At 45.5% G+C, this 27,120-nt stretch overlaps 1 long non-coding RNA gene and 1 pseudogene across 1 annotated transcript; both read left to right on the plus strand.

Annotated features, from left to right (window-relative positions):
* Window positions 1-3,887: 3,887 nt before the first annotated feature.
* Window positions 3,888-16,619, plus strand: LOC129052075 (uncharacterized). The gene is made up of 3 exons (XR_008516816.2): window positions 3,888-5,087; window positions 5,719-5,873; window positions 16,161-16,619. It is a non-coding gene; the product is annotated as an uncharacterized LOC129052075 (long non-coding RNA).
* Window positions 16,620-21,268: 4,649 nt separating this feature from the next.
* On the plus strand, window positions 21,269-21,366 carry LOC112130452 (U6 spliceosomal RNA; annotated as a pseudogene).
* The last annotated feature ends 5,754 nt before the right edge of the window (window positions 21,367-27,120 follow it).

Raw genomic sequence — 27,120 nt, forward strand, 5'->3', positions numbered from 1 at the left:
GGCATGGTGGCTCATGCCTGTAATCCCAGTGCTTTGGCAGACTGAGGCAGAAGAACCACTTGAGCCCAGGAGTTCAACACCAGCCTAGACAACATCGCGAGACCCTGTCTCTACAATAAAATGGACAAATTAACCAGGTGCAGTGGCATACACTTGTAGTCCCAGCTAATCAGGAGGCTGAGGCAGAGGATCACTCAAGCACAGGAGTTCAAGGCTGCAGTGAGCTATGACTGTGCCACCGCACTCAGCCTGGGTGACAGAGCAAGACCCTGTCTCTAAAAATAAATAAATAAATAATCATAGCTGCAACACACATGTGTCCCATGCCTGTTAGGTGTGTGTGGAGGGGGAGTTTGGGTGAGGGGAGATCCCTGCAAGGGCCACTGCTGCCCTTTTCCTCCGTGGGTTTCATTTCATGGGAAAAGAGAAAGAAAGTAGAATCTATAGAGACAAAAAAATGGGAGAAAGGGGCAAGGGGAGGGAGAAGGGGTGGGTGGCATGGAGGGACACCACCTCCAGGGGACAAGCCAGGAGGACGCCTCCCTTGGGGCAGCCCCTCCCTCTCTCCACTCAGCTGCTTCTCCAGGAAGCCCCTTTATCCATACCTGGCTCCCCTGAGTCCTGCTCACAAAGGCATTTAGGACTCAGCTGGACTCCGCAGGGTGAGTGGTGTGCTGGTTAGGGTATTTCCATCTGCTTCCCGAACATTCCCTGCGTGGCCCTGCCCCCTGGAAGGCTGAGCCCTAGGGACCGCACTGCCTGGGATCCCTGGTCCTCCACTTCCTGGTTGATCCAGCCAGTAGCCGACAGTGGCAGGAGATGGGGGTTGTCGGGGGTGTGGGGCAGTGGGGAGGCAAAGTGTAGAATATTTATCCCCCACATTCTCTCTCCCTCCCTCCCCGTGGTTCTGGCAGGGGCTCCAGTCGGTGGCCCTCCTCCACGCTGCCCTTCTCCCCAGCAGCTGGAAACACTCTTCCACGGCCTTCCATTGGAGGGCATAACAGCTCCCCACTGCTGCTAGTGCCTGCGTGCCTCAACATCCCTTGTTTCCCTAAACTCAGACCAGGAGCAGACCCTCCATTAAGAAAATCTCTTTTGAAATCCCTTGAGGTACCACTGTTTTCTGTTGATGCTCTGACAGAGTCAGGTGCCTCAGAGTCACCTCCAAGTAACTCCTGGAAACACCTGGCTCCAGCAACGTGGCAAATATCAGTATTCAGCTCAGATGGCCTGGGTTCGAATCTCAACTTCACCATTTACTTCCAAGTTGCGTGGCTTCTCTCAGCCTTCATTTCTGCATCTGGAAAATGGGCGTGATCACGGCAGTGCTAAATGTCTCAGAATTCTCAATGTGGCAAATAACTGACCCCGCTTCAGGCCAGCCCAGGAGACAAAGAGGGATTTACCGAAGGGCTGTGGGACCCCTGATAAGAACAATGGACTCCAAGCAGGTTCTCACGACTGGTTCTCTTTGTCTCTAGGTATCTGCTTCTCTCCCTTGTCCCGACTCTCTGCTATACCTCACAAGTGAGGTATACGGCTCCCCTCCAGCTCATGAGTTTACATGCTCTAAATAGATATAGACTCCATTCCCCCTTCCACAAAGGCAAGCTCATACTTGCATACTGTACCACAACCCACTTCTATCCACTCATCCTCAGGAACCTCTTCCCGTCCCTGAATACCTTCTACACTGAGGGATGACAGCGTCCCCGTGAGCAGCCACGAAAAATCCACTGGATGTTTTATCAATATTTATCGTATTGACTTGTGTCTTTTCTTAGTAACTATCAGTGGATTCTGGAGTGCATTCCCCTCTTCAGAACCCTATCCCAGGACCCCTCTGAAAGCAGGGAACTTGCCATCCAACTGTCCTGATTTCTTTCCTCCAGCCCCCAACCCTTGATCTGGCTTTCATGTAAGGCTCACAGTAGTGAAAACAGCAGCAGACATGGTGCCGTCTCTCTCCAGTCCTGTTGTAACTTACTCTGAGCTTTCCGGGGCTATCCCCCTTGGGGATGAACCATCTTCAATTTGGTCCAGCAGCTGTGACTTTTAAAACTCAGTTGAGTCTTGCACTGAAGAAACACACAAAGCTACCCTTCTCCTCTTCTCCAAAGGTCAGCTCTGGTTTTTAAAGTTCAAACAATAGCAATTCAATTGAACACACAGATCCTAAATCTTTCCTGAGGCCTTCAAAAGAGAAAGAGAACACCACAGAGCTTTTAAAAATATTGTACAAAATCAAATTTTGAATATCACATCTTCCAGGGTCCCTGGAGATGCAGATGGCACACTCAGACCGGGCAGTTTGAGGGGAGTTTCATAAAGAGACTATTTACAAAGGTGCAGATAGGATTTAGGAAATCAGTGCAGGCTAATTCAGAATCCTGTGGCCAGCAACATCAGGGGACGATTCCTAAAAGTGAAGAAGTAATTACAGGAAGCCAAGAGGGTAGTGGCAATGAGAGCTCCCTGGACAGAAGCCAGGACCTTTAGGAAGAGGAAGTACTCGACCCACAGGGAATCTGAAAGGAAGGGCTGGGGAGGTGGATACCCAAACTCCCTCCCCTCCTGTCTTCCACACACTGTCCCATGGAGTGAACCCAGCTGGAAACTAGACATCATGGGAGCCCACTGCTCCAGGCTCCAGAGCCCTGCATCCCAGGACACAGAGCAGACAGGGAACAGGCAAGGCTGGGAGGGGAGCAGGGAGGAGAAGCAAACCGAAGGCAAGCCCAGTGCAGATGCTTTGAGAGTTTACAACCCAATTAGAAAGTATGAATTTAGTGCAGAAATTGGGGAGCAATTACATGCACAGCTAAATGATTTTTTTTGTTGTTTTATAAATATTTTCAACAAGTTCCCTTTAAAAAGCAAATGTCCCCTGCAATTAAAATATGATTTCACTTACAGGAAATTCTACTCACTCAGAGCTGTTCCAGACCCCAGACATTCAGGTAAACAAAGGTATGGAGCAAGCTTGTATTAGCTTTGAGTCAATTGCATCTCCCAGAGACATCCCCTCCAGCAACCTCCTTGATGACGTCCAAGCCAGGGAGAGGACAGGTAGTTCCCCAAAAGAAAACTGGAGGGCTGCTGGAAGGGGAAAGAGGCACTGGAAGGCCATTCCACGAAGACACGCATTAACTCACAAAGATCATACCATCTGTAAGTGGCTAAGCTCAGGTGGAAATTTCAGCCTGTTCTCCCCAATGGCCTTCACAAATATTCCAGAGGGCCTTCCACATGGAACTATGATCTGTAAGCCCTGGTTCAGCAGCGTCCTTCTTTCCAAGAGAGGTTCTTTCTGGGTACTCCCATCAGGAACACCCAGGTCTACCCACGTGTGCCTTCTGTCTTGGGGGACCTGGTAGTTGGCAAGCATCTTCCAAGGGAGGTCCTTCTTTGGGGATTTTTCTGTGTTCTCTGCGTCCTGGCTGTGAGACATCGTGGCAGAGTAGTACTTCACAGATAATAATTCCAGGTATGACACCAAGAAGCCCAGCCCCAGGGCCCAGTGGTGGAGGATGGGGTCCTGCTCAACTGCAAGGCCCAAGCCCATCCCCAGTCCCCTGCCAGCAGACAAATGGCTGGACCGACACATAGCACTGTCTGCTCCTGGGACAGAATGTCAGCCAGCGCTCTGCTGGATACAAGATCTCAAAGACAGACATCAGGGAAACAGAGAGAGACCCACACGACTGTTTCAAACAAGTCATGCTCAAACCTTCTTCTTCTAATTCCTAATGTACCCCTCTCTTCTCACCTGATGCTAAGCAGTAACGGTGACTTTATAAACTCAGAAAAGGGATCAGGAAAGCACCACCCTGGCCTGAGCAATAACAGAGTGCATGAAGGTCAGAAGCCGCTGTGTTTTTAAGAAGCTATTTTATTTATTTATTTATTTATTTAGAGACAGAGTCTTGCCCTGTCACCCAGGCTGGAGTGCAGTGGTATGATCTTGGCTCACCGCAACCTCTGCCTCCCGGGTTCAATCGATTCTCCTGCCTCAGCCTCCTGAGTAGCTGGGATTACAGGCACATGCCACCGCGCCCAGCTAATTTTTGTATTTTTATTAGAAACAGGGTTTCACCATGTTGGCCAGCGTTGTCTTGAACTCCTGGCCACAAGTGATCCACCCACCTCGGCCTCCCAAAGTGGTAGGATTATAGGCGTGAGCCACCGCGCCCAGCCAGAAGCTGTTTTTAATAACTGACCTTTTCAGACAAATCCCAGCAAACTTTCTCCCTTAGCACCATCTCTGAGGCCACGGTGGGTAGGGTGTGTCACCACGCCTCTCTGTAACACCTCCTGTGCCCTCTTGAAATGATTATTGTTTCCTGAGTGGTGGCTGTGGACTTGTGGCCTTGTTATGTCATATTATCTCAATGGAAGCCATTGTCTCCTGCTGGAAGCTCCATGGCTCCTGTCTTCATAATGCATCACCCTGACCCTGAAGTCTTGCTCTGTGGAGACTGTAACAAGATCCTGCCAGGGCTCAAAGGAAACCTTTCTTCTCTCCCAGCACATGCAGAAGTCCCACTGGCAGGGCCAAGGCATGGAGCTCTCCATCCCGGAACCGGGGCTTGAACTTGGCCAACCTGAGTTGGGGCAGATCACACCCTCCAGCTCTGGTCTGTCCTGATTTTCTTCTGGCCACAGCACATCCCCTCCCACTGTTCCTGCGGCAGCCAGCCTTCCAGATGCACCCCACCTCCTGGCAATCCTGCCCTCATGTAGTCCCCTCCCACATTAAATAGGGCTGACCTGTGTTATCAGTTGTGGAAATGACAGACTGTGACCAGGTCATAATAGATATTGTGGCTTCCATCTTGCTGTCTCTTGAATCACTCACTATGGGGAGAGTCAGCTGCCACGTTGTGAGGCTGCTTAAGCAGCCCTGTGCAAGGGTCCAGAAGGTGAAAAACTGAGGCCTCCTGCCAACAGCCACACGAACTCATCATCCATGGTGGGGAGCCATCTCCAGCCCCAGCCACACCTTCAGGTGACTACAAACCCAGCTGCATCTTGATGCCAACCTCATGAGTCAGAAGCCATTCCTGGATTCCCAACCCACAGAAACTGTGAGACATTAAATGATTATTGTTGCTTTAGGCCACTATGTTTTGTTCCACAGGACGATTTGTTCCACAGCAATATTCTAGCTAACATTCTGGGTGATAATGTCCAGAGAGGTCAGCCTCCTGGGGTCAGAGTAGAGGAGGTCAGAGAATGAACACGGAGGGGCAGACAATGACAGTCAGAACACTTGGTTTCCTGATCCCATATTGTCCTGCTACACATTTTCAAAAAGGGGAGGGGTATTAAAAATGAAGCAAAGTAGTTCAGTATGCTCCAATCAGCCATGATCACCCCGGGACCATCTGCTTCTGTGAACTGGACACTATCGTCCCATAGTGCCCCAAATTAGGTTCCCCTTACAAAAACAGCACCATGCTGGTGACGATTGAAACCCTGAGCTGCTTTTCACACACACCGCCCAGACTGCCCAGACCTCCTCAACTGGTTCTATGCTTGGGCGCCAGATTTCTCTTTAAAACCTAACTTTCTCTGTTATCAATTGATCTTGGCCTTACTCCAAAGTTCCAGTCTATCGAAATCACTTTCATCTCCATTTGGCTGTCACTTTCACTGTTCCCTCCAATATGTGTCACCTGCACATCTGATGCTGTACTTTCTGCCATCTTCATCCAGAAAGTGGACTGAACATTGATTGGCTAGGGCAGAGCTCACCACGGAGCCCTTTGGTACTCCATGACCACCAGGACAACAGACTCCTTGATGGCAAACACTTTGCAGATAGATGTGCAACCTGCCATAAATCCTGCCAAAAAACACCATCATTACCGGTGAGTTTGCCAATCCTTTATTAAAATGCTGGCTGGGGGTGGTGGCCTATGCGTGTAGTCCCAGCTACTCAGGAGCTAAGACTGGAGTATCACTGGGGCCCAGGTGTTCGAGATCAGCATAAACAACATAGCAAAACCCTGTCTCACAAAAAAAAAATAAAATAAAAAACAGTAACATAAAATGCTGGCTGGACACAAATTTATTTACCCCATTATCCAGTACTGTCTAAAAAGAAAGTTGGTTTGTGTATTCGTTGCCTGTGGTTGCTATAATTACCATGAACTTTTGGTCTTAAAACAATAGAAATTTATTATCTCACAGTCCTGGAGACCAGAAGTCTGAAATCAGTGCCACCAAACTGAAATCAGTCCATTAGTGGGGCTGTGCTCCCTCTGGAGGCTTTAGGAGAGAAACTGTTCCTTGCATCTTCCAGCTTCTGGGAGCTACAGCATTCCTTGGCTTATGGCCACATCACTCTAATTCTCACATCCACTGTCTTCAAATCCTTCTCTGCTCTGTCTTCACATGGCTTTCTTCTCTGAGTGTGAGTCAAGTCTACCTCTGTCTTATATGGACACTTGTGATGGCATTTAGGGCCCACTGGACAGTCCAGGATAATCTCTCATCTCAAGATTCTTATTCACTTCTGCAAAGACCCACTTTTCTTACAGGGTAACATTTATAGGCTCCAAGGGATAGGACCTGATATCTCTAGGGGGCCATTATGCCACCCACCACAGCTGGGCACAGCTCATCCCCACCAAACTCTCCCACCTCACCATCACTGCATTTTTTTTCCCTGCTGTTCACAAATGAGTTTATGTAATGCTCTGTTCTATAATTTTCCAAAAGTCAACATCAAGGTTACTGTCTCTACATTTTGGAATCTGCTTGAGACCTGTAATTCACCCAGCCACATCAGTCTGGACATTAAAAAGAGGTCATAATAAACAAAAATAGCATTTCTTAGGTTTGCCATTATTGCTGGCTCTCCAGTCCCTTAGAAATGTCAAGAATTCTCAGAATGTGTTCTCAAGTGGAGGCAGCATAGAGGTTGCAATCAGCTTCTCAAGTCAGACTGCCTGGATCTAAATACTGCCTCTGTCACCATGGCCAACTGTGTCTTCCAAAGATGGCCACAAAAATCTCTCCCTTCCCACATGCTCTTCTGCAGCATGGCCTTGCCCCACCCCACCAGGGGGTCCATTTCTTCACCCCACTCTAAAATGCATATGGCACAAGTGACACTACCATTTAAAGACAAGGCCCTTAACAGTTTCCTGTTCCTGTCTCTTGGAATGTTTGTTCTTGAGGCTACGCTCAGAACTCAGCCACCATGTCGTGAGGAAGCCCTCACCACATGAAGAGACCCCTTGCCGAAGTTCTGGCAGACTGCCTCGGCTGAGCTTCCTGCCATCAATGGCCAGTGTGCAAGTGAGCCACTGTGGGCCTCCAGCCCAGTGGAGCCTTCAGACCCTCCAGCCCCAGCCAACACCTGACTGCAGCCATGGCAGACCCCAAGTGAAAGCAGCCCAGCTGAGCCCAGCCAATTCACAGAAGCAGAAGTAATTGCGAAGTGTTGTTTTAAGCCGCTAGATTTGAGGGCAGTTCATTTTACAGCAATAGATATTCAGAAGAGCCACTTATGACTGAGTAACCTGAAGCAAGTGACAAGCTTAAGCTTAGGTTCCTGCCAGAAGCACATACTGAGACCAAGGCTTGGAGCATACAGTTTATTTGGGTGGTGATTCCAGGAAATACAGGTAGGGGATTAAAACTAAAACTACTGTATGATCCAGCAATCCCATTTCTAGGTATATAACTAAAAGAATTAAAAATAGGATTTTGAAGAGATATTTCCATACCTATGTTCACTGCAGCATTATTCACAATAGTCACAAGGTGGAAGCAAACTAAATATCCATCAACAGGTCAGGTGTGGTGGCTGACACCTGTAATCCCAGCACTTTGGGAGGCCAAGGCTGGAGGATCACTCTAGCTCAGGAATTGGAGACCAGCCTGGGCAATACAGTGAGACCCCATCTCTATTTAAAAAATAATAATAATTAAATGTTTAAAAAAATAAATATCGGCCAGACATGGTGGCTCACGCCTGTAATCCCAGCACTTTGAGAGGCGGAGGTGGGTGGATCACCTGAGGTCAGGAGTTCAAGACCAGTCTGGCTAACATGGTGAAACTCCATCTCTACTAAACATACAAAGAATTGGCTGGGTGTGGTGGCGGGTGCCTGTAATCCCAGCTGCTTGAGAGGCTGAGGCAGGAGAATTGCTTGAACATGGAGGCGGAGGTTCCAGTGAGCCAATATGGCGCTATTGCACTCCAGCCTGGGCAACAAGAGCAAAACTCCGTCTCAAACAAAAAACAAGAAAGAAACAAACAAACAAAAAATATCCAAAAAAACTATTAGAATTGATAAATTCAGTAAAGTTGCAAGATACAAAATCAACATACAAAAATCAGTAGCATTTCTATATGCCAACAGCAAACAATCTGTAAAAGAAATCCAGAAAGTAATTCCATTTACAATAGTTACCAATGAAATAAAATACCTAGGAAATAACTTAACCAAAGAAGTGAAAGAGCTCTACAATGAAAACTACAAAATCTTAATGAAAGAAATTGAAGAAGACACCAAAAAATGAAAAGATATTACATGTTCATTAATTGAAATAACCAATATTGTTAAAATGTTCATACTATACCAAGCAATCTATAGATTCAATACAATCCCTATCAAAATACCAATGACATTCTTCACAGAAATAGAAAAAAAAAATCCTAAAATGTATATGGAACCACAAAGACCCAGAGTAGTCAAAGATATCCTGAGCAAAAAGAACGAAAGTGGAGGAATCACATAACCTGACTTCCAGTTATATTACAGAGCTATAGTAACAAAAACAGCACAGCACTGGCATAAAAACTGACACATAGACCAACGGGAAACAATGGAGAACCTAGGAAAAAACCCATACATCTACAGTGAACTCATTTTTTACAAAGGTACCAAGAACATACATTGAGGAAAGGACAGTCTCTTCAATAAATGGTGCTGGGAAAACTGGATATCCACATGCAGAAGAATAAAACTAGACCCCTATCTCTTGCCATATACAACAATCAAATCAAAACGTATTAAAGACTTAAATCTAAGACCTGAAACCATGACACTATTAAAAGAAAACATTGGCAAAAAATCTCTCCAGGACATTGGACTGAGCAAAGATTTCTTGAATAATACCCCACAAGCACAGACAACTAAAGCAAACATGGACAAATCATATCAAGTTAAAAAGCTTCTGCACAGCAAAGGAAACAATCAACAAAGTAAAGAAACGACCCACAGAATAGGAGAAAATATCTGCAAACTATCCATCTGACAAGGAATTAATAACCAGGACATATAAGGAGCTCAAACCAGTCTACAGAAAAAAATCTAATAATCCAACCAAAAATGGGCAAAAGATCTGAATAGACATTTCTCAAAAGAAAACATACAGATGGCAAATAGGTATATGAAAAGGTGCTCAACATTATCGGTTATCAGAGAGATGCAAATCAAAACTACAATGAGAGGTCATCTCACCCCAGTTAAAATGGCTTTTATCCAAAAGACAGGCAATAACAAATGCTGTCAGGGATGTGGAGAAAAGGGAACCCTTGTACACTGTTGGTGGGAATGTAAACTAGTACAGCCACTAGGGAGAACAGCTTGGAGGTTCCTCAAAAAACTAAAAATAGAACTACCATATGATCCAGCAATTCCACTGCTAAAAATATACCCCCCAAAAAGGAAATCAGCATAATGAAAGGATATCTGCACTTCCATGTTTGTTGCAGCTCTGTTCACAATAGCCAAGATTTGGAAGCAACCTAAGTGTCCATCAACAGATGAATGGATAAAGAAAATGTGGTACATATACACAACGGAGTACTCTTCTGCCATAAAAAAGAATGAGATCTTGTCATTTGCAACAACATGAATGGAACTGGAGGTTCTTATGTTAAGTGAAATAAGCCATGCACAGAAAGACAAACTTCACATGTCCTCACTTATTTGTGGCAGCTAAATATTACAACAATTGAACTCATGGTGATAGAGAGTAGAAGGATGGTTATCAGAGGGTGGGAAGGGTAGTGGGGTGGGGGTAGAGTGGGGACGGTTAATGGGTATAAAAATATAGTTAGATAGAATAAATAAGATCTAATATTTGATAGCACAACAAAGTGACAACAGTCAACAATAGTTTATTATACATTTAAAGACAACTAAGAGTATAATTGGATTGTTTGTAACACAAAGAAAGGATAAATGCTGGCTGGACACGGTGGCTCATGCCTGTAATCCCAGCACTTTGGGAGGCTGAGGCGGGTGGATCATGAGGTCAGGTGTTCAAGACCAGCCTGGCCAACATAGTGAAACCCCATCTCTACTAAAAATACAAAAAAACCAAAAAAATTAGCCGGGCACGGTGGCGCATGCTTGTAATCCTAGCTACTTGGGAGGCTGAGGCAGGAGAATCGCTTGAACCTGGGAGGTGGAGGTTGCAGTGAGCCGACATTGTGCCACAGCACTCCAGCCTGGGCAACAGTGCGAGACTCCGTCTCAAAAAAAAAAAAAAAAAAAAAGATAAATCCTTCAAGTGATGGATACCCCATTTACCCTGATGTGATCATTACGCATTGTATGCTAGCATCAAAATATCTCATGTACCCCGTAAGTATATACACCTACTATGTACCCACAAAAATTAAAAATTAAAAAATATATCCATCAACAGATGATTAAAGAAAATGTGGTAGACACATACAATGGAATATTTTTCAAACTTAAAAAGAAGGAAATTGACTGGGCACAGTGGCTCATGCCTGTAATCCCAACACTTGGGGAGGCCAAGGCAGGCGGATCACCTGAGGTCAAGAGTTCGAGACCAGCCTGGCCAATATGGTGAAACCCTGTCTCTACTAAAAACTACAAAAAAAAAAAAAAAAAAAAATAGCCAGGCATGGTGGCAGACGCCTGTAATCCCAGCTATTTGGGAGGCTGAGGCAGGAGAATTACTTGAACTAGGAGGCTGCGGTTGCCGTGAGCCAAGATCACACCACTGCACTCCAGCCTGGGCAGCAGAGCGAGACTCCACCTCAATTAAAAAAAAAAAAAAAGGGAAATTCAGACACACGTTACAACGTGGATGAACTTTGAGGACATTATGCTTAGTGAAATAAGCCAGTCACAGAAGGACACATACGCATACAAGGTACCTAAAGTGTCAAATTCACAGACAGAAAGTAGAATGTGGTTGCCAGGACCTGCAGAGAGAGGGAATGGGGAGTTGTTGAATGGGTATAGAGTTTCAGTTTTGCAAGATGAAAAGTTCTATTACACAACAAGGTGCAAACAGTTAATACTACTGTACTATACACTTCCAAACGGTTCAGATGGTAAATTTTATGCTATGTGTTTTTTTACCACAATTAAAAATAAAATTGTCTCATCAAGGAGCAAGCACCCTGGGGTTTTCATACAACTCCCATCCCTCGCCCACCAGCTGAGAATCAGTCTTGAGGTGTTAACTCCCCACACTCCAAGGGCCATAGAGCATGCCCTGTAGAGAGATACAGGGAGCCACAGGCACACATGGAATGGTCTGAGGTCACCTCCCAGTGCCCGGGGGACACTGGGGTACTGACCACATCTGCCATATCACTTACCTTTGAGTCCTCTGTAAAACAGGGATGATAAATACCTACCTTGATAGACCAGTTGCAAAGGCTACTTTGAACATATGCAGACTTAGACTTAGCACAGTGCCTGGCCCACAGTTAAAATGTTATAATTAGGCTGGGTGGTGTGATGGCTCCCACCTGTAATCCTAACACTTTGGGAGGCTGAGGTAAGAGAGTTGCTTGAGCCCAGGAGTTTGAGGCAAGCCTGGTCAACATAGCAAGACCCTATCTCTACAAAACTGTTTAAAATTAGCTGGACGTTCATCTGAGATGTGAGGACTTGAAAAAAAAAATTAATCTGATGGGCTGGCCCATGCCTATACTCCCAGCTGCTAGGGAGGCTGAAGCAGGAGAATCCCTGGAACCCTGGAGGTTGAGGCTGCAGTGAGCTATGATGGTGCCACTGCACTCCAACCTGGGTGACAGAGTGAGATTCTGTCTCTAAATAAATAAATAATTTAAAAATTAGTGGGGCGGCTGGGCGCAGTGGCTAACACCTGTAATCCCAGCACTTTGGGAGGCTGAGACAGGCGGATCACCTGAGGTCGGGAGTTCAAGACCAGCCTGACCAACATGGAGAAACCCCGTCTTTACTAAAAATCTAAAATTAGCCGGGAGTAGTGGCACATGCCTGTAATCCCAGCTACTCTGGAGGCCAAGAGGCAGGAGAATCGCTTAAACCTGGGAGGCAGAGGTTGTGGTGAGCTGAGATCGCGCCATTGCACTCCAGCCTGGGCAACAAGAGCGAAACTCCGTTTCAAAAAAAAAAAAATTAGCAGGGCATGGTGGCACACACCTGTAGTCCCACTTACTTGGGAAGCTGAAGTGGGAGGATCCCCTGAGCCCAAGAGTTCGAGGCTGCAGTGAGCTATGAACAAGCCACTGCACTCACTCCAGCCTGGGCAACACAGCAAGGCTGTCTCTTAAAACAAACAAAAAGACTATAATCATTGTACACATCTGCCTTGTCTATTGGCAGGAACAGCCCCGGGACGGCAGGGGAAGAGCTCCGTTTCCCTCCCTGCTCTGGCTCCCTTTAAAGATGGCTGCCTCTCAGCCTCCTGGCCCACCCGGCCTTCAGGGCCACAGGCCTCGAGCCAGCTGGACACCTCACACCAGACAGATCTGCCCTGGGAATCCTGGAATCCTCTGCTAGTAGGCGCCACGACCCAGGCCGAGGAATGCCCTCAGCACGGAGACTGTCCCTTGGGGCAGCTCGCCCTACTGCCTGATAAGGGCGGCTCTTTCGCGGCTCCCAGACTCTGCAGCCTGGGGCTGGGCTGCAATCAAACGCAGACAGACACCCCTCTAATGCCGAGAGCCTGGCCCCCTTACCCTGTAGCTCTCCACCCTCAGGATGCATTCTTCCCCAGAAGCTCCCTGCCCACCCCCACCTGGAAGGCCTCCCTCGTCTGAATCAGGGCGCACACAGCTGAGTCTCCAGCGCGGACACCCCGTCACCCCAACACCCTTCTCCTCCCCCCCCAACAACCGCTTACGATTTTTAGAAATCAGTAAAATACGTCCCTAGCTCCAAACTTGTGGAAGCGCCTCAGAGTTTTGCAGAGCATAGCAGTGGTTCTGGGCTCCCTAATGCACCCTAGACTTGGCTCCCTCCTGCCCAGCCCACAGCCGCGTCCTGAGAGTGAAGGGGAAGCACAGGCAGCCCTTTCCGCCGCCCCCGCTGGCATGACATCACCTTCCCCACGCCGAGAGGCTGAAGTCTTTCTCATTTTGTTTCATGCTCCAAGCGCAGCTTTAAAACCCTTTCCTGGAGGTGGGGAGGGAAAATACCCAAAATATTAGCCGTGGCTACAGCTGGGTGTAGGATTTAGGGAGTTACTGTTTCCTTCTTTATACGTTTGTATTTTCCACAATGACCACATTCTATTTTTTATTGTCGAGAAAACAAACGAGTGTTTTTTAAGTAAGCAATTTAGAAGCCTGTTTGGTTGCCTTTAGCATTTTTCAGGGCCTCAGCTCGTTTCTGGAGCCAGCTATTCAGCCGCTCTTCTCTCCGTTCTCTGGCTCTCTAAGTGGAGTTCTCTGCCTTCCACCCTTTGCTTCTGTCCTTTGAAAATGTGAGCGAAGCACAGTTGCTTGTGCAAACCACACCAGCCTCCTTAGATCCTCTCGATTTTCCTTCTCACTGGGAATATTTTTCATCAGAATTTATTCCCCCAAACTAAGAAAGGGACCTCATGTCCCCGCTGATCTGATGCACTGAGAACACACCATCATTTTCCCAGTATTCTTGCCAAAAATACACAACCTGAGGCTTATCATGAGGAAACATCAGGCAGACCCAAACTGAGAGACATTCTACAAGAAAACTGCGTGGACTCTTCAAAAATGTCAAGGTCAGGAAAGACAAAGAAAGCCCAAGGAACTGTCGCCGATTGGAGGAGATTAGAGACAGGGCAACTAACTGCAGCACGTGATCTGGGATATTGTGTTGCTATAAAGGACATTACTGGGACAGTTGGTGATATCTAAATCTGAATACGGTCTGTAGATTAGCTAACTGTATTGAATCAGTGTTCGTTTCCTGACTTAGTCACTGTGCTGTGGCTGTGTAGCAGAATGTCCTTTACTTTTCAGGAATTATACACTGAAGCTTTGGGAGATAGAGGGCATCACATCTGCGATTTACTCTCCTATGATTCAGAAAAATATATATATTTGTACACACAGATAGAGAAAACAGTAAGGCAAATGTGGCAAAATGTTAATATTTGGGGAATCTTGATGAAGAGTTTAAAAAAAAAATGCCTTTGTTCTGTTCTTAGAATTTTTCTGTAAGCCCCTTTGCTTCTGACCTCTGGCTTAATGCAGTTGACACAACAGCCTGACTCCTAGGCTGACTGCTGACTAATTCTTTGCTTGATGCTCTTGACCTTGGACTGTGTCCTCCCCCGATTTAGCCCCTGAAGAGACAGCGAGCAGGAAGACCAGTTTGGTGAATAATAAATCCGCTGTCACTGCCACCATCACCACCAGCAGGGGCAGAGGGACTTTTGCTGAGCCCTCACTATGTAAGTCAATGTTCCCATACCCTGAGTGCTGTACACAGTACTTCACTCAGTCCTCACAGTAGTCTTCTGAGGTTGGCATTACAATCCCCAATCTACAGATGAAGAAACTGAGGCTCAGAGAGATGAACTCACTTACCTAACGTCACAGCAGCTATTAAGTGGCAAGGCCAGAATTGACCCACAAATCTCTAGAACTCCACAGTCTTACACTAATCTGCCCTGACACTGGTAAGGAGACTGACTGGCTGTACTCTGTTCTGACATTTTCTCTCCTGATTCTCCTTTGCTGAAATAATAGAAACAAAAATGATTGTACTAGCCATAAAAAAATGAAATCCCATCATTTTCAACAACATGGATGAACTTGGAGGATATCATATTAAGTGAAATAAGCCAGACACAGAGAGACAAATACTGCATGATCTCACTCATATGTGGAATCTAAAAAAAAAAAAAAAAAAAAAAATTGATCTCATAGAAGAAGAATCAGAGAGTCCAACAGTGGTTACCAGAGCCTGGGAAGGGCAGGGGAGAGGGGAGGATGGGGAGAGGTTGGTCGACACGTACAAATTACAATTAGATGGGAGGCATAAATTCTGGGGTTCTGTTACACAGTAGGGTGGCTATGGTTAACAGTAAGATATTGTATATTACAAAATAGCTAGAAGAGAGGCTTTTGAATGTTCTCACCACAAGGAAATGATAAATGCATAAGGTGATTGATATGCTAACTACCCTGATTTGACCATTATACAATATATGTATTAAAATATCAAACTGCACCCCATACCTATGTACAATGATAATGTGTCAATTATTTAAACTAATTAATTTTTAAAAATTCTTATAAAGCTATGCTGCTCCATAGAGTGACCACATGTAGCTGTTTAAATTTAATAAGGCTGGGCATGATGGTTCATGCCTGTTATCCCAGCACTTTGGGAAATCAAAGCAGAGAATTGCCTGAGGCCATGTGTTCAAGACCAGCCTGGGCAACACAGTGAGATCCATCCCTAGAAAAAATAATTTAAAAATTAGCTGGGCGTGGTGATGCTTGCCTATAGTCCTAGCTTGACTGGGAGTTTGAGGCTGCAGTGAGCTATGGCACGCCACTGCACTGCAGCCTGGGCAACCAAGCTGAGCTCTGTCTCTAAAAATTAATCAGTTAATTAATTAATTAGAATTAAGTAAAACCTGAAATTCAGTTCCTCAGTCTCATTAGCCACATTTCAACTGCTGATTAGCTCCATGTGGCTTGTGACTACAATTATTGGACAGAGCAGACTGTGAAACATTTCTAACACAGCAAAAAGTTCTATTGGACAATGCTGTTCCAAAAACTTTTACATGTGTTCATGAAGATACAAAAAATGAAAAATAAACAAAAAAAACTTACATACCCTTCACTGACCAAGATAACTTTTTATTCAAAGTTAACTTATTTTTAAGATAAAACTTCAAACACAAAATTGACTTTAACACTGTTCTCACTTGTCACACAGAAACCAACTTTTCAGCCGCGGCAGCATCAGGTGTTAGAGAGAGACACCTCCTGGCAGCACATGGAATTACAACCTAGCACAATCAGACACTGGAACCAGCCAGGGACTGGGTTTCAGCAGCCATCGGTGGAATACCAGGGGATTTGCAAGAGTGGGAGAAAAATTCCATACCAAGAAACAATCATGGATAAGGCACCAGGAAGACATACTAGGTTACAAAAGCCCATCCAAGGCCTGGCGCAGTGGCTCACGCCTGTAATCCTAGCACTTTTGGAGGCCGAGGCGAGCAGATCTCTTGAGGTCAGGAGTTCGAGACAAAAGCCCATCCACCACCAGACATAAATCTCCAGTGTCACATCCCTCAAGCCATGCATGGCTGCACGGAGATACATAATAATAAGTGTCAGTCATTTGAATAAATAAATGATTGATTGATTAATTCTGATTATTTCAGAACTCTACCATTGAGCATTTTATTGTCTTCTTTAACATTCTTTTTCAGTTGGACACATATTATGAAGGTAATGTAGAGCTGGGATTTACTGCTTCAAACAACTTAGCTGACACAGAAGTGTTCAATGATCAAGGAACGTCTGGACTTTAACAAAATCATCAAGAACAAGAAAACGTCAAGATGTCTGAGTTTCCGGTAAAGCATAAAAAGATGTTCCTGGCTAGGCACGGTGGCTCACGCCTGTAATCCCAGAACTTTGGGATGCCAAAGAGGACAGATCGCTTGAGTCCAGGAGTTTGAGACCAGCCTGACCAACATGGTGAAACCCCGTCTCTACTAAAAATACAAAAAGTAGCCAGGCATGGTGGTGTACATCTGTGATCTCAGCTACTCGAGAGGCTAAGGCACGAGAATCGCTTGAACCTGGGATGCAGAGGTTGCAGTGAGCTGAGATCATCCCACTGCACTCCAGCCTGGGTGACAGAGTGAGACTCTGTCTCAAAAAAAAAAAAAAAGAAAGAAAGAAAGAAAGATGTTCCCATTTTTATTTCCTTTGGCCCAAGATGGTAGAAATGAAAGATGGCTTACTGGATTGGGAAATGGATTGGACCCTAAATCATTCTTTATCCACTCGTTCCACAGATACTGATTGGGCCTCTTGGTAGCCAGGCAGTGGGATGATGAGTAGTGCTGGAGGCTGCTTAGCTGAGTTGTGCACACAAAATAACATAATGCACACAAGGTTTATCTCCAGGAACTCATCCCGGGTAGAACAAGTGCTCAGCAGAGATCTGGGCTGGTGAGGTCAGCTTGTGGTCCCTGACTCTTCTGAGAACCTGGGGATCCAGGTTCAGGGAGACCAACGCTATTGGATACAAATCTTGAATTTAAAGAAATTGGGATGTAAATAATGATGCAATCCCCGGGGTTCATGGAGTACTCCAGTGACTGGAGAGGTTTTCCATGGGATTCAAGCAGGTTAATCAGCAAGACTGAATCTGGGCTGTCTCAGTGAGCCGTGGCCTGAGGCTACTTATGGGCCACCTGTCCAGAATTGGAGGGGTCCCAGGGTCTGGTGTAGCTTCAGAGAGATGGAATAGTAAAGAGGATCATGCATTGCAAAGTCCACAACAGCCCCCCAAAACAAGGACAGTCCGCTTATTTGATGAATTTTTGTTGGGTTCCTGTCTTGTGCCAAGCTGTGTGCTAGGTTTTGGGGAGACAGAGACCAATAAGCTTCAGAGACCTGAGAGGCAGGGTTCTTCTCTCCCTCATCACTTTCTTCACAAACCCACTTCAGTTTCCTCTTAACTCCTGGCATGAGTAAGGTGCTATTTCATAACCCTTTTACCTTTATTAAAGGTGTCGGGTATCCAATAGGAAAAAAATGCGCAAATGAATTTAAAAGGCATTCACACAAAAGGATATCAAAATGGCCAGTAAGTTTATAAAAAGATGCTCAACATCAGCCAGGCACGGTGGCTTATGCCTGTAATTCCAGAACTTTGGGAGGTCGAGGTGAGTGGATCACTTGAGGTCAGGAGCTTGAGACCAGCCTGGCCAACATGGTGAAACCCTGTCTCTACTAAAAACACAAAAAATTAGCCAGACATGGTAGCGCATGCCTGTAATCCCAGCTACTTGGGAGGCTGAGGCAGGAGAAACACTGAGGCGAAGGATGCAGTGAGCCGAGATTGCGCCAGCGCACTCTAGCCTGGGCAACGGAGCGAGACTGCGTCTCAAAAAAAAAAAAAAAAGATGCTTAACCTCAATGGTTATAGGGAGATGCAAATTAGACCCACAATATGCTGTGACTATACACTCACTAGAATGGCTAAAATTAAATCTCTGAAAATATCAAGCATTGGTGAGGATGTGGAGGAAGTGAACTCTTACATGCTGCTGGTGGAAGCATAAACCAGTACAAGCACTTTGGAGGACCATTTGGCAGTTTCTTCTAAAATTAAACATACACTCACCATGTGACCAAGCAGTTCCACTCCTGGGTATATACCCTGAAAGAAATGAGTGCGTACGCACACCAAAAAACGTACAAAAATACACATTGCCGCTAAATTAATAACAGCCAAAAACTAAATACAACCCAAATGCCCATCAATAGAAGAATAGATAAATACATTGTGGTGTACAGCACAGCAAGAAAAATGAATGAGTTGCTCTTACATGAAATATGAGGGAATCTCAAAAAGACAATATTGATCACAAGAAATCAAATAAGCCAGGCACAGTGGCTCACACCTGTAATCCCAGAACCTTGAGAGGCTGAGGCCAGAGGATCCCTTGAGTCTAGGAATTTAAGACCAGCCTGGGCAACATAGGGTGATCCCACCTCTACAAAAAATTTTTTTAAAAATTAGCTAGATGTGGTAGTGTGCACCTGTAGTCCCAGTTCCTCGGGAGGTTGGAGTCGGGGGACCGCTTGAGCCCAGGAGTTCAAGGCTGCATTGAGCTATGGTCACACCACTGCACGCCAGCCTGAGTGACAGAGGACTAAGACCCTTTTTTAAAAAATAAAAATAAAAAATAAAAAAGGCAAAACTTATCTATATATGATGAGCGAGGTCAGAATAGTGTCTACTTGTTTAGGGCAGTGGGAGATGGGGATTGAGTGAGAAAGGGCCTGAAGGAACTTACTAGAATGATGGAAATGTTCTCTATCCTGATCTTGGTGGTGGTTACATGGGTGTATACACAGGTAAAAATTCATTGAGCATCCACTTAAGATTTGTATATTTTACTATATGCAAATTATGCATCAATAAAAGAATAAAAACAATCAAAACTCTTAGGTGACCACACCTGATATAAGCATGGCTGATACATAAAAAGCTTGCATATATTACAATGAATACAGTCATTTGGGAATTTAATATAATTTTGTAACAGCCTCAGAAACAGTCATATTCCAGAGGCCCTTGGCAATAGCTTTGTTGCTTACCGCTCACCAGCACCAAAAGGGACGTGTCCCTTTCCAACCAAGGGGGCTGTGGTCCTGCCCAGAGCTCTCAAGGGATCCACCTTTCTGAATCGAACTCTCACAGCTCCCAGAGCACTTGGGGCCAAGCACGTGAGCTGCCAGCAGGCCTCAGCACCCTGGGATGCCAGACCTGCTCACACTTGGAGAGGGTCCTACAGGTCCTTGGAGGAAAATTACAAGCCCCAAGTACACTGGACACAAAGAGTTTGCCTGTGATGAAAACTTAGATGAAGGAAGAAGCCCTTTAGGAGGGTCCTTCTTGTCTTCTGCAGATGTGCAGCTCTAGCCATGCTGCAACGCAGACCATGGACCAGAAGCTCCCAACCTCAGCTGCACAGCACAGGGGAGCATTGGAACACGGGATGCCTGGACCGTCTGACCCACACCAACTGAATCAGAATCTTTAATGCAGTGTTTCTCAGAGGGCCCCCTGGAGCCACAGCAACATTGTCACCTGGGAACCTGTTAGAAACGCACTTTCTCAGGCACCACTTCAGACCCACTGAATTCTGTGGCCAGCCCCAGCAATCTTTGTTCTGACTGTTCTAACGGTCCCTGCCAGGGGTTCTGATGCATGTGGAAGTGTGGGACCTAATTAGAAACTGCATTTCTAGCAAGTTTCCAGGTGGTGCAGATGTGGCTGCTCTGGGGACTACACTCTGAAAACCACCAGAGTCTAACTGTCTAATGGGTAGAGCCAAGCTCTGGGAGAGAGTGGTGGAAATTAAAAGCTACCCAGGTGAGTTGCTCTGATGCAGGTGAGAGTAATTAGCATTGCCATAGACTCGCATCATCTCATCTGACAAGAGGTACACACCTGGAGAGGCAGCTTACACAGGTGAGAGCGTTACAGGACAAGAAATACCATCTCCTCAATTTGACCTGTCTGGGGTCTCTTTTCGTTTCTATAACACTGCAATTTGGGGTTCCTGGTACGGCAGAATTTAGGTGCTAGGTGCCTAGCCCTGAGAATTGTTCTGGCAATATTGAAGCTGGAGATGTTTTTGTTAGAACACTGTGCATAAAAGCCTCTATGGGGAGGGGGACCTGATTTTACCTTAAAAAGCTAATTTTGGGGCCAAGATAGATTTAGAAGGGGAGAGGAAGTAAAGGAGGAATAAAGAGAATGAAAAGAAGAGATGATGTGCAGGGCTGGGGAGGAGACAGCAAATGGGGAGGAAGAGAAAGAACTGTGAGAGAAGGACTGAAAGATCGTCTCTCCTTTCCAAGGAGCGTCCACCCCCTCTCTTTTTTTTAAACTGAGCACTGAGAAGGGATTTATGCAAGACTGGGTGCAAGAGCTGGGCAAGCTGATGTGCAAAGCAGGAAAGCAAAGGATTGAAAGGAGTCAAAGTGCTCTCTTTGGCAGCACACATATAAAATTGGAATGAAGGCTGGGCACCGTGGCTCACGTCTGTAATCCCAGCACTTTGGGAGGCTGAAGTGGGCGAGTCACTTGAGGCCAGGAGTTCGAGACCAGTCCGGCCAACATGATGAAACCCGTTTCTACTAAAACTATGAAAACTAGCCGGGCGTGGTGGTGCATGCCTGTAATTCCAGCTAGTCAGGAGGCTGAAGCAAGAACCCAGGAGGCACAGGTTTCAATGAGCCGAGATCACGCCACTGTACTCCAGCCTGGGTAACAGAGTGACACTCCATCTCTAAATAAATAAATAAAACTGGAACAATACAGAGAAGATTAGCATGGCCCCTGCAAGGATGACATGCAAATTCATGAAAAGTTCCATATCAATAAAAATTATTTTAAAATTTTTTTAAAAGAATGAGTTAAAGGAGACCCCAAAGGAGTGAGCGGGGCTGGAGGCCAGGCCCACCATGGCAGAGGGTCAGACTTCATCAGGGTGAAAACTTCCTGCTCTGAAAAGCCAAACTACAGTCTGGGAGAAAACGTTCACAGCACCTGTACCTGAAAAAGGATTTGCATTCCAAATACATAAAGAACCCATACAACTCACTAATAGGAAGGCAAACAGTGAAAACTGAGCAAAAGACATGAACAGACCCTTCACAAAGGACATGCAAATGGCCAGCACGCACAGGAAGAGATGCTCACCCTCAGTAGTCTTCAGGGAGATGCAGAATGAAACCACAGTAAGATGCTACCTCACACCCACAGGCATGGCTGAAATTGAAAAGATGTGTAATACCAGTGTTGGTTAGAATGTAGGGCAGCTGAAACTCTCCTAGCTCACTGGCAAGAATTTAAAATAGTACAGGCTGGGTGCAGTGGCCCATGTCCGTAATCCCAGCACTTTGGGAGGCCAAGACGGGCAGATTGCTTGAGCCCAGGAGTTTGAGACCAGCCTGGGCAATGTGGCAAAACCCCATCTCTACTAAAAATACAAAAAATTAGCTGGGTATGGTGGCACGCATCTGTAATACCAACTACCCCAGGAGGCTGAGGTGGGAGAATCACCTGAGCCAGGGAAGTTGAGGCTGTAGTGAGCTGTGATCACGCTACTGCTCTCAGCCTGGGTGATAGAGTGAGACCCTGTCTCAAAAAATAAAAATACAAATAAAATAAAATAGTACAACTGCTTGGGAGAACTCCTGGAGTTTATTTTAAATCTAAACAAACACCCACCATTTGACCCAGCAATTCTACTGTTATGTATTTACTGAAGTGCCATAAAAACATAGGCCCACAAAAAGACTTGTACGCAAATGTGAATAGGCATAAGTAGCTAGTGGCCACCATAATGCTGTTTGATTTGATTGCTCAAAAGCTTGTGGAAGTCTACATTGGAATAATAGGTTGTCTTTTTAAAAGGCTTGTCTCCAAATGTGCATAACAGCTTTATTCACAATTGCTAAAAATTGGAAACAATTCAAGTAATCCATCAACTAGGAAATGGGTAAACAAAATTTGGTCTCTTCATAGAAAGGGATAGTAATAAAAAGATTGAAATTACTAATAGATGCAACAACATGGATGAGTCTTAAAATCACTGTGTAAAATAAAAGCTGGATGCAAGAGTGCCTACCATATGATTCATTTATATAAAATTTTTAAACAAAGAGAACTAATTTATAGTTACAGAAAGCAGATCAACGACGAACTGGGACTGAGGGAACTGCAAGTGGGGGACTAAAACACTTTCTGGGGTGATGGACAGGTGTTATATCTTGTTTAGGTGCATGCATTTGTCAAGTCATCCGACTGAATGCTTAAAATGTATGAATGAGTTTTATTGTATGTAAATTATACCTCAATAACGTTTATTTAAAATGAATTGGCCGGCACGGTGGCTTATGCCTGTAACCCCAGAACAGCACTTTGGGAGGCTGAGGCAGGTAGATCACCTGAGGTCAGGAGTTCGAGACCAGCCTGGCCAACATGGTGAAACTCTGTCTCTACTAAAAATACAAAAAAAAAAAAAAATTAGCTGGGCGTGGTGGCAGCCACCTGTAATTCCAGCTACTCGGGAGGCTGAGGAAGGAGAATCGCTTGAACCCAGGAGGCGGAGGTTGTAGAGAGCTGAGATCGTGCCATTGCACTCCAGCCTGAGCGACAGGGCAAGACTCCGTCTCAAAAATAAATAAATAAAATGAATCAAAAATAAAAATATTAAAAAAAATAGCAAAAAAGAAAAAAGGACAAGAATAAAATAAAAATAAAGAAAAGAAAAATAAAGAAAAAGATAAGAGACTTTGTGGTAAAAATAATAAAACAGTAAAATAGGAAGAGCACACAGAATGGGAAGAGAAATGGACCAAGGTGAAAACCGTGAAGAGCTGTTGAACTTGAAGAATAGAAAAGGAAGAATGAGCAGAGATGCACAGGCAGAGGTCAGAATGAAGTCCCCTGGGGGTCAAAGAAGTAAGAAGCTTGGCAGCCACAGACAGCAGAGTCAAAAGAGCCAAGGGGGCCAGCCAGTAAGATTAACGCCTGGAGAGGGCTGTAGGATGGGGCCCGAGTGGAGAAGTCACTCCTGAGAGGCCAGTTCTGAAGGTGGGTTGAGGGGTGATAACTTGGGCTGAGGGAGCAGAGAGGGAGCCTTCAGCAGCTTTGTGAGGGAGCTTGGGGAAGGAGAGTGGGCTCCAACAGGAGGCTGCTAGGTGAACGCCTGGGAAAACCCACCTGATGGCCTGAATCTCCTGACACTGTCTTTCACGTCTTCATTCCTACACAGGGGTAGATATTGCTGTTTGACCACTGCCCCTGCACAAGGTGTGCCAAAAGTCCCCTTGCCCCTTTCCCATAAGAAGTTTATTGTATGTTTGCACTGAGGAAAGCTAAATAAGCTAGGTGAATTCCCCACCCCAAATTCCTAGGGATGCCGCTGGCTTGTCCTACCAAATCGGTCTCTCCCATCTGCCTGCATTGCTGGTGGGAATGTACTTTGGTTCGACTTCCATAGGAGCCAGTTTGGCAAAAACTATCAAAACTACAAATGCATACTGGAGGTACAAATACAACAGGAGGTATTTATTCTACAGATAAACCTGCACACGGATGAAACCATGTATGTACTTGGTTATTTGTTGCCTCATTGTGATGCTGTTTAATCAAAACAGAGCCAAATGCCCCTCAACAAGGCCATTAGATAAATACTAATATGTTTTTGTTTTGTTCTGTTTTTTTGAGGTGGGGTTTCACTCTTTTTGCCCAGGCTGGAGGGCAATGGCATGATCTCGGCTCACTGCAACCTCTGCCTCCTAGGTTCAAGTGGTTCTCCTGCCTCAGCCTCTCAAGTAGCTGGGATTACAGGCGCCCATTACAACACCCAGCTAATTTTTGTATTTTTAGTAGAGACAGGGTTTCGCCATGTTGGCCAGGCTGGTCTTGAGCTCCTCACCTCAGGTGATCCACCACCCACCTTGGCCTCCCGAAGCGCTGAAATTACAGGCGTGAGCCACCTTACATGGCTGTATTTTTTTTTTTTTTGAGACAGAGTCTTGTTCTGTCACCCAAGTTGAAGTGCAGTGGCGCAATCTCGGCCCACTGTGACCTCCGCCTCCCAGGTTCAAGCAATTCTCGTGTCTCAGCCTCCCAAGTAGCTGGGATTACAGACGTGCACCACTGTGCCCAGCTAATTTTTGTATTTTTGGTAGAGACGGGGCTTCACCATGTTGGCCAGGCTGGTCTCGAACTCCCGACCTCAGGTGATCGGCCTCAGCATCCCAAAGTGCTGGGATTACAGGCGTGAGCCACCATGCCCGGCCTTAATATGTATTAAGTATGTATATTCATCTTAGTCTGTTTGTGTTGCTATAAGAAAATACCTTAGACTGGGTACTTTGAAATTTATTTATTTATTTATTTATTTAGAGACAGGGTCTCACTGCTACCTTCATCTTCCAGGCTCAGGCAATCCTCCCACCTCAGCCTCCCGAGTAGCTGGGGCCACAGGCGAGCACCACCACATCCAGCTAATTTTTTGTGTTTTTGGTAGAGAGGGTTTCACCATGTTGCCCAGGTTGGTCTCAAGCTGCTGAGCTTGGGTGATCTGCCTGCCTTGTCCTCCCAAAGTGCTGGGGTTACAGGCATGAGCCACGAGGCCCAGCCTTGAAACTTATTGTATTTATTACAGCTCTGTTGACTGGAAGTCCAAAATTGAGGCTCCACCATTGCTGCCTGGTGAGGGATGCTCTCTGCTTCCAAGATGGCACCTTGCCGCTGTGTGCTCACATGGTAGAAAGTGGAAGGACAAGAGACTGCTCCCTTCAACCTCCAGCCCTTTCATAAGGCTGTTAATCCCAGTCATAAGAGCAGAGCTCTCATGACTTAATCACCTCCCAAAGGCTATATCTGTTAATACTGGTACATTGGGGATTTCATTTCAACAGGAATTTTGGAGAGGATTACATATTTATTGTACTTTATTCATAATTTAATATTTATTTTAAAAATTATAGCCACATGCATGCAATGGATACTATTCAGACACAAAAAACAGGATTCTCTCTATATACAGACATCGAAAGTCCTCCAAGTTATATTATCAAGTGAAAAGAAAAGCAAGACACATAACAGTTATATAGTACAAAATCTTTTTCCTTTTTTTTTTTTTTGAGACAGAGTCTTGCTCTGTCACCCAGGCTGGAGTACAGTGACACAATCTTGGCTCACTGCAATCTCTGCCTCCCAGGTTTAAGTGATATTCGTGCCTCAGCCTCCCAAGCAGCTGGGACTGCAGGCATGCACCACCACACCTGGCTAATTTTTGTATTTTTAGTAAAGACAGGGTTTTGCCATGTTGGCCAGTCTGGTCTCAAACTCCTGACCTCAAGTCATCCTCTCCCCTTGGCCTCCCAAAGTGCTGGGATTACAGGTGTGAGCCACCGCATGCGGCCTACAGTACAAAATCATTTGTGGGTTTTTTTTTAAAGGTATGTGTATGGAAGCTGGGTGTGGGAGGCTTACACCTTCCAGCACTTTGGGAGGCCGAGGCAGGAGGATTGCTTGAGCTCAGGAGTTTGAGACCAGCCTGGCCAACATGGCGAAATTCCATCTCTACAAAAAATACAAAAATAAGTTGGGTGTGGTGGTGCGTGCCTGCAGTCCCAGCTACTCAGGAGGCCGAGGTGTGAAGGTCGCTTGAGCCCAGGAGGTTGAGGCTGCAGTGAGCTGTCATTGTGCCACTGCGTTCCAGCACAGGCGACAGAGCAATATCTTGTCTCAAAATTTTAAAAAAGGTGTATGGGGTAGGGTGTAAAAGAATATATTTGTTTATATACACCCTCCCCGATAAAGTCTTTGCAGGTGTTGGGGAGTGAACCCAGGAGGTGGAGCTTGCAGTGAGCCGAGATCACGCCACTGCACTCCAGCCTGGGCGACAGAGCGAGACTCCGTCTCAAAATAAATAAATAAATAAAAAATAATTAAAAAAAAACTTTACTCTCAGGTTCAATACTGGGGGATTGCAAATTAAACTGAAAAAAAGACAGATTAGCAAGAAAAAAGAGTTTAATTACCCGGGGAATGCACAGACACATAGAGATGCTCAATGACCGAGTGGTTAGAACTGCGGGCTTATATGCCTTAGAAGGAGAATAGGAGGGCTACCGTAGGAAGAACAAATAGATTTACAAATGGGTTTTTAGGAGAAGAAACAGGGTATTTTAGAAGTTTGTGATGAGGTTTATTTATGCAGGTGCAAATAGTCTCTGTGTCTTCCTCATGGCCGTGAAACTCCCCTGAATAGAAGATTTGTGGTAGGTTTATTCTTGGTCCCTCTCCTGGAAGTGGAAGCTGCTCCAAAGACAGAATGTATGGCAGTCGTCAGTTCCAAGTGGGCCGCACACAAGGATACAGAAGAAACTGATAATAGTGGTTACACATTTGAAGGGCAGGGGATAGAGGTGAATGAAAACCAAGAAGCTGTGAACAGGGACTTGGGAAGACATTTTTAGAAATTTTTTTATCTTTATTTTTTAAATTTTAGAAAGATATGAATATATTGCCCATTCTAAAACAAACCAACAAAAAACCCTAGGTTCTAAGAGTGATTCTAATTCATTTAAGGAGTGGTTTCCCCCTATTT

Source organism: Pongo abelii, chromosome 21 (assembly GCF_028885655.2).
Source record: "Pongo abelii isolate AG06213 chromosome 21, NHGRI_mPonAbe1-v2.0_pri, whole genome shotgun sequence".
Lineage (NCBI taxonomy): Eukaryota > Metazoa > Chordata > Mammalia > Primates > Hominidae > Pongo > Pongo abelii.